Source organism: Serinus canaria, chromosome 23 (assembly GCF_022539315.1).
Source record: "Serinus canaria isolate serCan28SL12 chromosome 23, serCan2020, whole genome shotgun sequence".
NCBI classification, from domain to species: Eukaryota; Metazoa; Chordata; class Aves; order Passeriformes; family Fringillidae; genus Serinus; species Serinus canaria.
The window spans coordinates 3495832-3508090 of NC_066336.1; the positions used below are offsets into that span (position 1 = coordinate 3495832).

Below are 12259 nucleotides of genomic sequence, written 5' to 3' on the forward strand. Positions count from 1 at the left end.
TCCTTGTCCTGGTGCTGGGCTGGGGAGGATTCCCAGAACCTTCCAGCCTTTTCCATGTCAAACACTCTGGAGGCACCACACTGAAGGCTTTAATTAGTTGTTAATATCCATTTTTTGCCTGTTTTTTGGGTTCAGTTTAATGCAGTTTGTAGAACACTTCAGTCAGATTTTTACTCCAAGGTTCTCAAAATATTTTAAGCATTATTGAGCAAAGCCCTGGGCTCACTCAGCACCCCAAAACCTCTGTCCCATGGGGTGGATTCTGCTCCAGCATCCCAGGGCTGGCTTTGTGGAGTGTCCCAGGGCAGGTGTTGGTGACCAGGGTGTGAAGCGGGGAGGGCTTTGGGACAGGACCAGTGAAGAACCACAGGAGTGGAGAAAACCTGTGGAAAACTGTGGAAAACTGTGGAAAACTGTGAAGGGGTGGTGGAAGGGGTGACCCAGTCGCAAGGAAGGAGGGTGGCATTGGCCATTGCACCATTCCCAGCTTCATGGCATGACCCAGTGAGGACACTGGTGCTCTCCCTGTGTGGAACAGCCCAGTCCTTCATAGCTCACTCCACCCCACATCCCCAAACCCCAATAATTCCAACCACCAGCAGCACCTCCCTTCCCCTCTGGAAGTCACCCCCAGCTGCTGGTGCAAGATGTGGCACAGGGACACGGTGTCCTCCCAAAACTGCTGCAGTGCCCGTGGGATGGGAACAGCTCAGGCACCATAAACACCAAAACCACAAGCTCACTGTTCCCCAGCAACCCCAGGGCAGCAGGGCAGTGCTGCTCCAGCCTTCCTGAATTTCCACAGGAGAATTCCCAGTTTTCAGGACTCAGATCCCAGCACGGTGGGTTTGCCCAGAGGAAGCTGCTGGTGCTGAGCAGCCTTGGCCCACAACGAGAGCCAGGCAGGAATTTCGATGAGAAATGTTTGTTTTCTTTTAAAATAGTTTTAATTGTGGCTGCCGAGTAAGGGAGCCTCTGGAATGGTAGCTCTTTCCCTGAGCCTGTGGTGAATGAGGGGTTTGGACTGAATTGCTGGCAAATGCAGATTTGATATAATTTTGTCTCTTTGTTTCTTATGGTGTAGATAAATCACACCAAGAAAAATAGGATTAGAAGCAGTCTACAATGAATTAGGTGGAAATGGGGAGAGAAAAAGTAAGGGAGGAAAAAGTCAGGAATGCAAGGGGGTAAGGGACACTCCCAAGCTGAGTCACCAGGCACAGAGAGGATCCCCTTACTAAATTTAACCTCAGATTGGATCAATGGATTAAGTCTAAAGGATTTACCAACACTTAATCATAACAATACCTCATTAACACAGCAAGAGCAGCACTTGATCAATTGAATAATTTAACTGATACAGAATGACTCAAACGGGATTTTCTATAACCATCACTTTAGTTGAATTATAAATCTAAAGTAGCAACATCAGTAACGTGCACACACATGGACATAAAGAGCCTGCACAAAGGAGCAGACCTGTGAGAAATTCCCCTCCAGTTCAGCAAAATACTCACATTGATTGATGCATCTTCTCAGGGGTGGACGGTAGAGCCCCGTGGGGTGGGGGTGTCAGCCCATCCTCCATCATCATCATCATCATCACCATCATCATTGGTCCTCTGGGTGTCACAGGATGAGGTCCCAGAGGAATTCTGCTTTGAGGGAGATCCTGGCACAGCTGCTGCAGCCCAGGAAAGCTCAAAGTGGTCACTCAGGACCACTGGCTGCAGGGCTGTGAGATGACTGATTTCAAGCATCAGTGGATTCCCATCCCAGGTACAATCCCAATTGGCAGCTATGGGAATTTTCCTCAAAGTGTCCAATAGCTAAAATATGATTCCACTCAGGCTTTTTTTCAGCAGAAAAATAAAGTCTTGAGGCTGTTTGTGAGAGAAAATAGGAGCTCCTGAGAGATCAGGAATTCTGGGAGCAGAGTGGGTTTCTGGTAAGCTCACCTGCTCAGAAAACATTAATTAAAGTGGACACCTAATGAGCCAGGCTGTCCCTGATCCCATCCTGCCCCCCAACCCTGATCCCATCCCCAACCCCATCCTGTCCCTGCCATGGCAAGTGGCTCACCACAAGCAGGACTGAACCAGATGCCTGGATGACCAGAGATGGCTGCAGACAAGACTTCCAAACAGTCCAGTTAATAGAGAAATGAGAAAACAATTTGAAAATTTAAAACCAATCCCCTCCCAGGATGAAGCAAAGCCCCAGATGTTCCTTGCAGCCCCAGGATCCCGTTGGCTTCTCCCTGCCTGTCACACAGACACAGGAGCTGACTCGGGGAAAGTGCTCGCCAGAACAATGTCTCTTTTTACAGCAAAAAAATATTGATTTTATTTTAATTACTGCTAGCGCTGACATCCAAGAGCTCAGGGAGAAGTTGCCAGGCACTGGGCTGGCTCTGCCCTGGGCTGTGGCTCCTTGTCCCTGTCCCATGGCAGGCACAGAGCCCCCCACAGCTGCCCGCGTGCCCCGGCTGGAGCCAGCGCCTGCCTGGGGGTGGGACCAGCACTGTGGCCTCTTGCCCAAGCTCTGGGCCAGGGCTGTCACTGCTCCCCAGGCTGGAGCCACTGCTTGCCTGGGGCTGGGACCAGCACTGTGCCTCTTGCCCAAGCTCTGGGCCAGGGCTGTCACTGCTCCCCAGGCTGGAGCCAGCGCCTGCCTGGGGCTGGGACCAGCACTGTGGCCTCTTGCCCAAGCTCTGGGCCTGGGCTGTCACTGCTCCCCAGGCCCCGCAGCGCCGAGCCATTGCTGGGAAGGCTCTTGAGCAAGATGCCACCGAGGAGCTGGAGGGTGTTCCCTGCCAAGGGGAGAAATCCAGCGGCTTCCTCGAGCATGGAACACTGGAGTGACCTGGTGGGACCTCTGCTTGCCTCGTGCTGAGGAGCCTGGAGGGGACACAAAGGCAATGGGGCTGCCCTGGCCTCCTGCACGCCCCCAGCCTCCCCCACACCCACATCCCTGGAGCTCCCACATCCCTTCACTCCAGGGTTCAACATCTCTCTGTCCCACACTCCTGCATCCCCCAGGGTTCAGCATCCCTCTGTCTCACACTCCTGCATCCCCCAGGGTTCAGCATCCCTCTGTCCCACACTCTTGCGTTCCCCAGGCTCTGCATCCCAGCCTGGCAGGGCACAGAGCCCCTGCTGTGGGTGCTGCTGGCTGGGAGCCGGGGAACCGAGCATTAACCGGAGCATTCCGGGGAGCAGAGACCCGGGAATGAGGAAGTCGGAGCGGGTACCGGAGTGGAAAGGGCTTGGCAGGGGCTGTGGAAAATGGAGGCCTAGAGAAATGTGACAGCAGGCTGGCCTGGCCGGCAGTACCACACAGGCGTAGTTAAGCCTTCAAGCCTGCCATTGTTCTCCCCTAATTATTCCCACTCCCTGAGTATTACACCCCATAATTCAGGAAAGCTGAGTAATGGAAGAAACAACAGCAATTTTAATCTCTCAGTACCGGTGGTCTCCACCAAAAAAATGCTTTCAAGAGCTCTGCGGTTGCGACTTCCTCGGTTTGGTGGGCAGTGCAGGGGAGGGGGAGCACCGGCCTGAGGTGCTCAGCTGAGACCAGGGGCGAGGAGGTCAGCAGGGATGGCACCAGGACTTGCTCCAGGTGATGGGAGGTGATGGGAGAGGAACATGCTGGATGCTGGGAGCATCCCTGCCTGGTACCACCTGAGCCCCATGCTGGCAGCTGAGCTGGCATTGGGGTGATTGCAGCTGGGGACAGCCCCCTGTCCCCCGCATGGGGGGACCTGGTGTCCCTGGTGACCTTGGTGTCCTTGGTGGGGAGGACCTGAGCTGGGCAAGGCACTCTCACTGCTGACACTGTGCCTTCTGTTCTCAGTTAAAAACACAGAACTGGGCATCAGTTTTTGGTCAAAACATGTTTTCCTTCCTGGGAGCTGGCTTTCAGGAAAGGAAATTCTGAACTCCCTAGAAATGCTTTTTGACAAAAGCCACTGCGTGTTTGTTCCCTAAGGAGCAAGCTCTGGGTAAACACATTCCCTCTACTGAAAGGAATGAGACCAGGAGTCAGCACCAGGGTTTTCTAGGGGCCCCAACAGGAGCAGGAGGGACCCCCAGCCCTGTCTGTGCCCCTCTGCCCACTCCAGCCCCCCTGGCCGAGTCCAAGCACCTGCACTGTCTCGCCAGCCCTGTTCCCACTGTGCCTCTGAGCATGAGTAATGTGATTGGTGGGTCAAAATGAGCCTTTATTCAGCATCACCTGCTCATCAGATCTTGGGGAGCAGGAGCAGGATGGGCAGCAGTGCCCTCAGTGGGGCCAGAACAGATGCACTGAGCTGGGACCAGGCATCTCTGGGGAACAGCTCGAAGCCAGGGTGTCTGCCAGCCTTCATCTGTCCTTCCCTCCTCAGCTCTGAGATGCAGTAAAAGCACCAAAATAAGCAGAGAGCTGCCCCAGCTGCTGCAGGCACAATATTCACCTGCTGTAAACCACCATGACCATCTCCTCTCCTCTTGGAAGTTTTGGCAATAGCAGTGCTTGCTGAAATAATGAAGGGACAGAGCCAGGCAGGGACCTGGCACACTGAGGAGCCCATCAGGGCTGTGCAGGGATTGTGCTGGAGCCGAGGGGACAGAGCCCGTGGTTTGGAGACACAGTTCAGCATCACCTCCCAGCAGCTGCTCTGTTGGCTGCAGCGCGCTCAGGTCTCCGTTACAGTCAGCACAACAACGGGAGGTCACACCCCCCACCCCAGATACAAACTGGGGCCATGTCACTGCCACCCTGGCAGCCACACGACAAGCCACCAGCCCTAGGGGACAGATCGCCCCACTGCCACCCCTTAGGGCTGACCCTAAGGATACGCAACTCAAGCTGCCGTGTCCCCGGGCGCTGTCCCTTGTCACATGCTGCCAGCCCCGGAGGTGACCGAGCGGGGCAGGCGGGGTGGGGTGGGGTGGGGCAGGGTGGCCCAAGGTGACGGTGGCGGTGGGCGCTGCCTCTGTGTGGTCTGAGCCATCTGGATGCACTTACAGCAACGCTGCAGCAATTGCGGGGAGATCAAAACTCTTCAGGCCAACCTTGATTCCCGGTGCATTTTTTGCATTGTTGAGGACTCGAGTCTATAATCTGACTGGGGGAGGGGTGTTGCCTGCACAGCCCTGGAGCTCTCCCTACGGTGCTGCCGGATTCTGGGAGTGATGCCTGGGGCCAGATTCTGGGAGTGATGCCTGGGCTGCCCCAGCACCGCTGCAAGATCCCTGGAAATGACCCTGACCAAAGGGGGTTGGGTTCTTTGCCCGTACCCAGCACTCAGAGCAGGCACTGCCTCTGCTGGGAGGTGAAATCCCTGATCAGGGCCCTGCTGCACCCCAGGGCTCCAGCTCACAGGGACAGGAGGGGCCATTCCAGGTGTTCCCATCCCTGGGGATGCCAAGAAGAAAATGACAGCCGCACTTGGCTCAGGGAACAACACAGTCCCATCCATCCCCACCTCCCTCCTGGGCCTTCCCATCCCCTTTGGAGCTCAGATAGGGAAACTTATCCCAGCACCCAGCGTGGGGCATGAAGGGTGTGAGATTGTGACAGCTTTGGTTGGCTTAAGCTGTGCTGCTGTCACCTCACTGCTGTGCCTGGGACATCCTGGTGACAGCCACGGGGAGTGGCTTGGGTGCTGTACTGGGCACACTGGAGCTCCACTGTCACCTCTGAAACAGAGGATCCCCTGCAGCCTGTGGTGACATCCATGGGGAGGCAGCTGTGTCCCTGCAGCCCGTGGCCCTGCAGGACTGTGACAGCGTGGCCCTGTGCAGCAGCTCTCTGAGAGGTGGCAGCCCTGGTAATTAATCATTAGCTCTGCCCTTGTGCCCTTCCAGGGCAATGGAGAGGGCACGGGGGTGTTACAGGGGCACAGGGGTGTCAGAGAGGGCACGGGGATGTCAGAGAGGGCACGGGGGTGTCACAGGGGCACAAGGGTGTCACAGGGGACACAGGGATCTCACAGGGGACACAGGGCAGGTGGGTCCTGCTCCCATGCCAGTCCTGCCCGTGCTGACTGACTGGCTCACTCATTAGCAGGAGTGGGGCTGTTTGGCTTTTCCCTTCTCCTCCTGGAAAGGGGCCACTTACTGTTTTACAACTAAAATAACAAATTATTTCATAGAGGCTGGAGCTGCTGGGAGCTTTTGGGTCATGGTGCTGCACTGGGGCAGGCACAGACCCCCCAGGCCCTCTCTCTGGTACTGTCACAAGCCACATCCCAGGGTCCCCAGATGGGCCCATGGGAAGCAAACAGCTCCCACCAGCATGGGCAAAGGGGACACAAAGGATGGAGAACGAGAAAAAGAAGCAGCAGGGTGGCATGTCCCCATGATTGTGTGTCCCTGGTGATGCTCATCCCTCCATGGGGACACCAACCCAGGGACCATCAGCCCTGCATTGAGCTCTCCAGGGGGAACAGGCTCCGTGCAGCAGCAGCCCCAGCCCCCCAGGATGGCACCTGCATCCTGTGGCAATGCCACATCCTAGGCGCTTGGCTTCCTCTGGGAAAGGGATGCTGAACTGTGCCCCAGCTTCCTCTCCCGGGGAAGGCGATGGGAACCAGACCTGGTGCCCGCTCCCTGCCCTCCCCTCTGGCACTGTTCACGCACTCCTGCCCCTGCATTCAGATCCCAGGGTACCTCAGGATGCAGCACCACCAAACAAGGCCCCCCAAGCCCCCTCCCCAGGGTGACCTGCTGACAGTCCTACAATAGTGAAGCTGATAAAACCCTGCAGCCACACTGCCCTTCCCTGCCCATGCCCACTGTGCCAGCTGGGTGCTGGGGGCTGGATGGGGGCTGGAGGAGCTCAGCTGGGGGTGCCAGGAGCCTGGAGCTCACCAAGACCTGTGCTGATGTCTCTGCTCTGCCAGTCTGACCTCCTCAGAGAATGACCCCCATAAAATGAAGCAGCAGCTGTTTGGTGGATAATAAAATGTTTTGGGTTTTTTTTTTTCTGTTTTACAACTGGTTTACTGCCTAGACGTTTCAGCAGCTCGGCAGAGCACCAGGACAGCAAAGTTCTTCTGTGTGTTGTGGGCAGCTCCCAGACAGGCTGCAGGACCCTCATCCCATGGGATGAGTCCCCAGTACTCGTGGCAGCACCTACCCCAGCCACCAGGGCAGGAATGGCACAGAGAGGGGGCATACAAATGGGGAGGGTGACAGCAGCTGGGTGAGCCTGCTCCTGACAGCTCCTTTCTTGAACCACCTCCTTTCAGAGACAGCTGGGTGCCGTGGGGTCAGCCCAGCTCTGGATTGGAGCAGCCCCCAGGACCCAGGGACTCCATTCATCCACCAGCTCTGGAGGCAGATTTACTAGCTCATAGCCAGGGGTGTTTATGGTGGGCTGGAATGTGCGTCCCCAGCACGTGATGAATTTACAACGTGCCAACGAGTGGATTTATTCCAACCCCACTGTCAGTGAATTAATCACAGCAGCCACGGGAAGGCTGGAGGTGCAGGTGGGGAGAGATGCCCGGGGAGGGGGGCGGTGGGGGCACGTGGGGGCATCACAGGGACGGTCCTGCCTCTGGTTGTGTTGAGCTGTGATGAGCTCTGGGGCTGCTGCATCCCCTCCAGCACTCCTGGGAAGTGCCAGCAGCCTCCAGGACTGCCCTGGGGAGAGATTTAAACTTCAGCTTCCAATTCCACGTGCCATTTCCAAACAGAGGTCCAGGGCCCGCCAGCTACCACCTGGGCTGCTGCTCTGCAGACAAGGGAGCCCTGGAAATCGTAGGTGAGTGCAGTTTTTCCATGCATATGTATATAGAAGCAGAGTCAGCTGCCAAAGTAAATACAACCCTTCCCTTTCCAAAAATGTCCTCCAGGAGTTGTAAAGGATCCTGGAGCAAGAATTGTGTCTCAGATCCTTTTTGCTTTCTATTGGGGGAAGTGTATAAACTCGCTCCACTTCAGCCCCAGCAAAGGCAACGTGAGAGTGTTTTTTTATGGCATGCACCAAAGGTGCTGGGAGCCGGAGCCACCATGTGTACCCCGGGCAGGGCTCACGCAGGAAAACAATCCCAGTAAAGAGCTTTACAGCCACCGAGGAATGTGGAACCTCCACCAGCCCCGGCCGAGCCTTGCAAAGCTAATTGCTTTGGGATTTGCTCTTTGGGGGGGTTGAGTCTCCATGGTTGCTGCCTCAAAGGGTCCCAGCTGCCCTTGCGGTTCATTAGGATGCTGAGGGGGAACTGGAGATGCTTTTAGGAGGCTGCAGCGGTTGTGGGGTAAGGGAAGGAGCCCTGCGGTTCCCAGCTGCAGCTCTGCCTTCTCCCGTTACAGCCGGGGACCCTTCCTGTCCCGGCGGGGTCTGCGACGGGAGCCGGAGGTGGCAGTGGCAGCCCCAGAGCTGCTGAGCCGGGCACTGTCCAAGGCCCCAGCGGGACCGTTCCCTTCAACCTGACCCAGTGGGACCCATCCCGGGCTGATTCCTCAGGAAGACACACAGGGATGTTTTCTGAGGCCGATGCATCCTCGTGTCTCCCCGGGTGAGGGGTGCAGTGGCTGGTGGTGGCGTGGTGCTGCACCCACGGCCACCGCAGCCCGTCCTTCCAGGCTCGCGTGTTTTCTTAACTGATCTTTTCTTGCTCATTTAAGTGACTTTGGAAAATGGGATTTTGGCTCTTAAATCGTTCAGGGGCTTTTGAAAATTTGACTCTAAATACTTTCCAAAGTGCATTTGTATGAAGTAATTCTCTCCAACCTCCCACAGTGGTAGTCAGATTGCATTTAATCCATCACTGAATGTTCCTGAAGGCTGGGATCTGGCACTACGCTCCACACGGAGCCATGGCTCACCCTGCACTGTGCTGACACTGCCACTCACTGCCCGGTGTCCTCCTGCCAGGGCCACCTCTCACCTGCATGTCACTGCTGGCACAGCAGGGTGATGTCCCCACCCCCTTGTTTGCCCTTGTCACCCCATGCCAGCACCCTGAGCAGGCACAGCAGCACAGCCCAGCTCTGCTCGGCACTGCCAGCTCAGCTCCTGGCCCCCTCCCACCCCCATGGCACATTTTCCCACTGAGCACCAAGGGCTGGTTTTCTGAGCACAATTATCCATCTTTGTGGAAACATGGAAACGATATTCCAGCGCACGGGGCTGATTTGATTATGTCCGTGACCCACCAAAATTAAGTTAAGGCATTTTTCAGCCCCAGATTGAATTATGTCTCCTCCCTCTCTCTTGTTCCTCCTGTGCAGAGCAGCTGGATGGCTGGGACGGGGATTCTGGGAGGCACCCTGAGGTGCAGCAGTGCCCTGAGGTGCAGGGGTGCTGTGGCACTGGAGCTCTCAGTGGTTCAGTGTGGCCCTGGCAGTGCCAGCACAAGGCTGGGGACACCGTGGAGCCCTGGCCCAGCAGTGGGTGCAGAGCTGCCAGGAGATCCAGGCAACAGAGCCACTAAATCCCACTCTAATCCTGGCTTCTCTCTCCTTCTGGGGAGGAGAACCATCAGCAGTGGCTCAGCACAGTGCTGAGTCATCAGTTGTTTAGCTCAAATAAATAAACAGATTTTAAGTTGGATGAGTTACTCAGTTATGGCACTGGGTGAGTTGTTCTCTTTCCTTGCTCAGCCTGGGATTGCTGCGGTCTCGGGCTGTGAGATGTCAGCTCACACCTGGATATCTTTTGGGCTGGAATAGAGTTAATTTCATAGAATTTTCCCCAACAGCTGGTACAGAGCTGGGTTTTACCTTTAGTATAAGAATATTGAGGGTCAGGTGTTGCTTGGTAATATTTATTCAAGTCCTACATATTTTTCAGTTCCTTGTTCTCTGCCAGTGAGCAGGTGCACCACCACCCAAACCAGAGGATCAGGGGGCTGCAGTCAGAAGTAGCAGTCACTCCACAAGCTATAAAAGAAAAGAAAGACCACAGTGAGGGGTTAGAAGACCCCAGAACAAAAATGGCCATTGCTGGGCAGCAGGAAGAAGCCTGGGCATGGCCTGGAGCAGCCAGAGTGGCACAGCACAGCCAAGGTGGCATGGCCAGGGCTGCAGCCCAGGCTCCATCCTGGGGAAGGGACAGGCCTGGGGAGGAAGGAGCCAGCACAGGAGCGATGACAGGCAGCAGAGGCCGGCACCGAGCGAGGCTGCAGCCCATGGTTTGCTTTGTGGGACAGAGGAATGTCTGTGCTGGCAAATGAGCCTCTGAGCAGAGGAAATGCTTTGCCAGTGAGAGCTCTGGTTAAACAAGGCTGGTTCGTTTCTGCAGGAGCTGCCATGCCAACGGAGGCCCCTGCAAGCTCTGCCCTGTGCCTGGGTGCTGCAGGTGGGACAAGAGCGTGGGCAGGAGAGCTGGTAAGGCCAGAACACTGTGGTCATGGTGCTGAGGTGGTGGCAGAGCAGCAGCTGCCAGCAGCCATCCCACTGGGGCAGCGGTCCCTGAGCAGTCACCATGTGTTCAGCGGGGCTCAGCCCTGGCTGGGAGCAGCTTTGGGGCTGCTCTGAGCTGCTTACCCTGCGGTGGGGACTGCGGTAAAGGACAAGCTGTGGGTGGACCCCCAGCCCTGCTTGCTCAGGGCACGGAGGGGACCCCAGCCCCATCCGCCCTCGCAGGGCACAGCACATCAGCATTCCTGGGAGCAGGGTCCGGCCCCACGGCGGCTGCTCTCCGGGGGAAGGCATTGAGGGGGGATTAGCTGTCTGATGCCCCCCTTGCTCAGGCGCTTAATACAGAAAACAAACACCCTTGTGCACCCAGCGGCCTCCATCCCGACGGGCTTTCTCCGTGCCCGTTGCCTGAGCAACCCTAATCTGCCTCCCGGGGCACACCGGGGCCCTGCACCCCGCGCCCCCGCACCCCGGAGCTGCAGCAGCGCCGGCGGTGCCCCGGCTGTGCCTGGCACGCGGCTGCCAGCGGGACGCCTCGGCTTCTCCGCCCTGGGCATGGACAGCGCACGGTGCCCGGGACAGGCAGGTGCCAGACCCCCACTCTCCTGGGACTGGGGCACCTCTGTCCTGGTGTGGGATTTAAAAGTGTGCCAAGACACGAGGCAGCAGGACACGGCTGCACTGGCACCACATTTCCAAACTCTTCTGCCCAGGGCAACAGGATTTTCAGGGTGGCAGAGTTGCCCCACTACAGAAGTGGGGATCATGTCCTGCTGAGGCCCTGTATCCACAAAGGACATTGGGCGAGCATGGTGGCAACGCTGCTCCAGGCCTGGGCTGCCCTACGGGCCAAGAAGGGGAAAGAAAGTTGGAGCCAACTGCCCTCCATCCCAGAGGTGGGCAGCACCCAGTCCTGGGAGCTCTGCACATGGAGGGGGCTCTTTTCCCACCCTGTGGCTGCTATTGCTGGCATCAGCATCCCCGGGGCATCCCTGCCCGGGGAAAGGCAGGCGGGTCTGGGGGAGCCGTGCCCACGGGCCCCCTGTCCCGGGTGGGATGGCGAGGAGGGGCCGGGGGGGCGGGGGCAGGGGCCGCGCTCTCGGGGTGCGGTGCGCGCAGTCTCCCTCCTGCTCCGCAGGAACGAGCAGCACGGCCGGGCTGGGACCGCCGAGGGAAGAGAGGAAAAAAGAGGGAAAAGAGAGAAATCTCAGCACCCGCTCCGGCGCGGCCCCGCTCAGCACCCCCCGCACCTTTGGTCCCGCTCCGCATCCCCCGCACCTCTGATTCCGCTCCGCATCCCTCTCTCCGCATCCCCCCGTCCCTCTTCGCATCCCTCCGCACCCCCGGCCCTTCTTCGCATCCCCCGCACCTTCCGCACCCCCGGCCCCGCTCCGCCCTCCCGCCCGCCCCGCTCCGCCCCGCGGGGTGCCCGGCTCGGCCCGGCCCGGCCCGCCGCTCCCGCCAGCGGCCGCCCGTGCCCGCCGCTCCGCTCCGCTCCGACGCGCCGACGGGAGGTGAGGTAAGGTCCGCGCCGCTCCGCCGGGATGGGGTCAGGGCTCCCGGTCCCGCTCCTGGTCCCGCTCGCCTGCGCATCCCGCGGGTTGCGCCGGGCTCGGGCAGGAGTTCATCCCGTGGATTTCCCAGTCACGAGTCTCGCTGTTCTGATGCCTTTTCCCCGAGGAACACCGCAGGACGCTCCAGCCATCTCTCTTCGGGCAGGTTTGAGCCCGCTTTCCTCTACTTTACCTTTTCTCATCCTTTCTCCCTCCTCTGACCCATCTCGGTCACGTCCCGTTCCCAGCGAATCCTCCCCAGAGCCTCTGCCGTCTCCCAGTGCCCAGCCCCTTCTTTCTGCTCTTAGGAAATGCTTGTGAGAACAAAAGTGTTTTGGGGAAAGTGCC

At 57.9% G+C, this 12259-nt stretch overlaps 1 protein-coding gene across 1 annotated transcript in view; it reads left to right on the forward strand.

Moving 5' to 3' along the window:
- Positions 1-11809: 11809 nt before the first annotated feature.
- COL8A2 (collagen type VIII alpha 2 chain) overlaps positions 11810-12259 on the forward strand; it is a 29617-nt gene continuing 29167 nt past the window's right edge. The window contains exon 1 of the mRNA XM_030231840.2: positions 11810-11877. The gene's annotated coding sequence lies outside the window, so the exon portion shown is untranslated. The remainder of the gene's footprint in view (positions 11878-12259) is intronic.